This window comes from Octopus bimaculoides, chromosome 18, assembly GCF_046866305.1.
Source record: "Octopus bimaculoides isolate indiv1 chromosome 18, ASM4686630v1, whole genome shotgun sequence".
NCBI lineage: Eukaryota > Metazoa > Mollusca > Cephalopoda > Octopoda > Octopodidae > Octopus > Octopus bimaculoides.
The window spans coordinates 51,407,724-51,412,723 of NC_142945.1; the positions used below are offsets into that span (position 1 = coordinate 51,407,724).

A 5,000-nucleotide genomic window follows, 5' to 3' on the forward strand; every position below is an offset into this window, starting at 1 on the left:
ATATGTCCATGTTCTTTTGCCACGTCATGTACCCAGTTTTGTATCTATATGTACATGTATATGAAGGTATGCACATACATGTACATATATATGCATATACTCATATATTGTTTATATATATATATATATATATATATATATATGAGTGGGTGGGTGTTAAGAAGCTTGCTTCCCAAGCACATGGGGATGGTGAAGGTTGAGGTGGTGATGGTGGTGATGGTGGTTATGGTGGTAGTGGTGGTTTTGGCTGTGGTGGTGACAGTGGTGGTAGTAACAATGTTTTATACTAGAAGCTTCTGCTTCCCTGGTGAATCAAATATAAGGTCCCTAACTTGTCTGAATAATTCCTCTAGTGAACATTGATGTATATATTATACACAAATACACATGCTAACATATATATATATATTGTACACATATATATTATACACACATGTATGTATACTACACACACATCCACTGTGTATATATGCGTGTATTTATATACATGTTGTTATATGTGTGAATACATATATATATATACATATATACACACACATGTATATTTATATATATCTATATCTACATATATATCTATATCTACATATATACATACATGCTAGAATAAGAATAGCCTGGGCAAAGTTTAGAGAGCTCTTACCCCTGCTGGCGACAAAGGGACTCTCACTCAGAGTAAAAGGCAGACTGTATGACGCATGCGTACGAACAACCATGCTACATGGCAGTGAAACATGGGCTGTAACTGCTGAGGACATACGTAAGCTCGCAAGGAATGAAGCCAGTATGCTCCGTTGGATGTGTAATGTCAATGTGAATACCCGTCAGAGTGTAAGTATCTTGAGAGAAAAGCTGAACATTAGAAGCATCAGTTGTGGCGTGCAAGAGAGACGATTGCGCTGGTATGGACATGTGGTGAGAATGGAGGAGGATAGCTGCGTGAAAAAGTGCCACACCCTAACAGTTGAGGGAACCCGTGGAAGAGGTAGGCCCAGGAAGACCTGGGCTGAGGTGGTGAGGCAAGACCTTCGTACATTGGGCCTCACCGAGGCGATGACTACGGACCGAGACCTTTGGAAATGGGCTGTGCGTGAGAAGACCCGGCAAGCCAAGTAAGATCGTTGCCAGTGCCCCTGGACTGGTTCTTGTGCGGGTGGCACATGAGATGCACCATTTTGAGCGTGGCCGTTGCCAGTACCGCCTGACTGGCTCCTGTAGGATTTTCGAGCGAGATCGTTGCCAGTGCCCCTGGACTGGCTTGTGCGGGTGGCACATAAAAGACACCATTTCGAGCGTGGCCGTTTTCGTGCGGGTGACACGTAAAAGCACCCACTACACTCTCTGAGTGGTTGGCGTTAGGAAGGGCATCCAGCTGTAGAAACTCTGCCAAATCAGACTGGAGCCTGGTGTTGCCATCCGGTTTCACCAGTCCTCAGTCAAATCGTCCAACCCATGCTAGCATGGAAAGCGGACGTTAAACGATGATGATGATGATGATGATGATGTATATTTCATATATCTATGTATATATATACACAGACACAGTTAGTGTATACACGTTTAGACAAACACACTATATAGATACATATTATACACGTTACTGCAATTTGTATCAGTCAAATATATATCATATCGTTTGAACTCATTCATGCATGTTCTGCAATTTAACACTTCAATGAATTTTTCCTCCTATAAAGTATTTAAATGACTGGTTTCTTTGTTCTGTTTTGTTCTGTGAGTGATCCATAACAAAGTCATTGCCCCGATGATCCTCCATAACTTTTCTACACATTCTCTATATATTGTTCTGATGCTCACCAATAGTGTTCTAAAAACTAACCAATCAGCGTCTCTAATTTATTTGTTCATGTGGTGTCTTAACTTACTCCACCCACCAACTGAATATATAAACCATAACATTTATTTCTTCGCTGGTGTTCCATAGCTGACCTAACATTTCAGCATAAATGTTAAGTATTTTGATTTAATAGTAATAACAATTGTGATGGTGATGATGTTGATGATTATCTTTCACATAATGATGATGATCATCATCATCATCATCATTGTGTATCATATGTCTGCAACATGTTGACAATACTACAGCGAAAGTATTCCCAATTAAGCGCAAGTCCTCCATCTGCTTTGCCGCTCTTGTCCAACCAGCTCATGACATGGCCCCATCCTCTGCCTTCTTTTGCCTCCCTATAGATCGACTACCCTCGACTCTTCCTTCCATGAAAATGCTTTCCACACCCAGGCTTCTTTGAATATGGCTCCACAAAAACTTTGGACCTTGTACGCACAGGAGCAAGGAGTAGCATTACCGATTTCAAATTTTTGCACAACTCCAGCACAAGGCCTGAAAATTTGGGGAGGGGTATAATTGATTTCACTGACCCCCCCCCCCCCCCCCCGTTCTTAAATGGTGATTATTGACCCTGAAAGAGATGGAAAGCAAAGTCGACCTTAGCAGAATTTGAACTCAGAATGTAATAGAACCAGAAGAGATATCACAAAGCATTTTGGTCAACGTGCAACTAATCCAGCTTTAATAGTAATGATAATGATGACGGCGATGATGATGATATCTCTTCCAGCATAAATACAGCAGAAATACAGATTTAAACAAACATACAAGACTATTTACTCGTGTAATGGAGACCGTCGAGATGTATTATCTTAATTGTGGGACAACCATTGTAAAAAGTACAACAGGCAAAAAGTCTGCACCGTATTGTGTTTCCTTATCTTTGATTAAATCTCCATTTGTAGCAGATTATTAAACACGTTCTACGTGTTTCATCAATTGTCATATCTTATTCAGAAAATAAGGTACTACACAGTACCACATTATACAAGGTGTCCTCATATCTTTTTTCAACAGGTGTCACAGGTATGGCTATGTTGTTAAAAGGTCATATTCACCACTTCACTGAGAATACTGAAAGTTATTCAAAAGTGGGTCTCTAGGCGCAGGTGTGGCTGTGTGGTAAGAAGCCTGCTTCCCAACAACATGGCTCTGTGTCCAGCCCCACTGCGCGACACCTTGACAAGTGTCTTCCACTATAGCCTCGGGCCAACCAAAGACTTCTGAGTGGATTTAGTAGACGGAAACTGAAAGAAGCCCATCGTATATATGTATATTAACATATATATGTGTGCGTTTGTGTATCTGTCAATCAAGTCCCCCCACAAGGCTTTGGTCAGTCTGAGGCCATAGTAGAAGATATTTGCCCAAGGTGCCACGCAATGGGACAGAACCTGGAAACATGTAGTTGGGAAGTAAATACCTTACCACACAACCACACCTGATGACTGGCTTCTTTCCCTTTCAGTCTACCTCATCCACACACAACGCTTTGGTCAGCACAGGGGCTTTAAGTACAATGCACTTGTCCAAGGTGGCACTCAGTGGAATAGAACCTAAAGCTTAATGGTTGCAAGGCAAACTTCTTACCACACAGCCACGTCTATCCTTATATAAATATCATCAGATAAAAATATTTTTAAAAACTCAACATTCTCGTCAACGAAACAAACTACAACACAGCTACAACACTGAAAACTGAGTCTTTGGGATTATTCGTGCTACATTCCTAGCAAAAATATTTCATTTCCTCCAAGACTTCCTTTAGTTGATAATTTTACTCAAGAGCTCTATTTATGTGTTTATTTATTATTTATTTTTTAATATTTTTTTTTAAACATATTTTGGCAAATTCCATTATTCAAGGATTTCCTGTACATTAAATGCAGTCTTGATATGGTATGTTGTAAAGTGATACGGTCAAACAAAATGCTTGTTTTTGTTTGTTTTGTGGGGTAGGGCTTTTTTATTTGCTAATTTTTTTTTTCACGTCTCCTGGATTAAATATATGTTTGACTATAAAATTTCAAGACAGTCATGTGACCCAACCAACACAGACATCATCATAGGAGCAAAAATAAGAAGAAAATGGAAAAAAAATGAAGACAATTAACCCATGAAACCTATACAGCAAACAAAGGAATGCAGTTGATAAAATTTTTATGTGCATATAGGTGCAGGAGTGGCTGTGTGGTAAGTAACCTGCTTACCAACTACATGGTTCAGGGCTCAGTCCCACTGCGGGGCACATTGTGCAAGTGTCTTCTACTACAACCTCGGACCAACCAAAGTGGATTTGGTAGACAGAAACTGAAGGAAGCGTGTTGTGTGTGTATATATATCAGGAAGACCTGGGCTGAGGTGGTGAGGCAAGACCTTCGTACATTGGGCCTCACCGAGGCGATGACTACGGACCGAGACCTTTGGAAATGGGCTGTGCGTGAGAAGACCCGGCAAGCCAAGTAAGATCGTTGCCAGTGCCCCTGGACTGGTTCTTGTGCGGGTGGCACATGAGATGCACCATTTTGAGCGTGGCCGTTGCCAGTACCGCCTGACTGGCTCCTGTAGGATTTTCGAGCGAGATCGTTGCCAGTGCCCCTGGACTGGCTTGTGCGGGTGGCACATAAAAGACACCATTTCGAGCGTGGCCGTTTTCGTGCGGGTGACACGTAAAAGCACCCACTACACTCTCTGAGTGGTTGGCGTTAGGAAGGGCATCCAGCTGTAGAAACTCTGCCAAATCAGACTGGAGCCTGGTGTTGCCATCCGGTTTCACCAGTCCTCAGTCAAATCGTCCAACCCATGCTAGCATGGAAAGCGGACGTTAAACGATGATGATGATGATGATGATATATATATATACACACGTAAAAGCACCCACTACACTCTCTGAGTGGTTGGCGTTAGGAAGGGCATCCAGCTGTAGAAACTCTGCCAAATCAGACTGGAGCCTGGTGTTGCCATCCAGTTTCACCAGTCCTCAGTCAAATCGTCCAACCCATGCTAGCATGGAAAGCGGACGTTAAACGATGATGATGATATATTGCAGGAGTCGCTGTGTGGTAAGTAGCTTGCTTACCAACCACAGGGTTCTGAGTTCAGTTCCATTGCATGGCACCTTCGTCATAATATA

The 5,000-nt window shown here is 42.0% G+C and overlaps 1 protein-coding gene across 12 annotated transcripts in view; it reads right to left on the bottom strand.

The window, feature by feature from the left end:
* The window catches only part of LOC106874735 (histamine H2 receptor), a 109,233-nt gene that overhangs the window by 20,966 nt on the left and 83,267 nt on the right, over window positions 1-5,000 (bottom strand). The window lies entirely within an intron of this gene.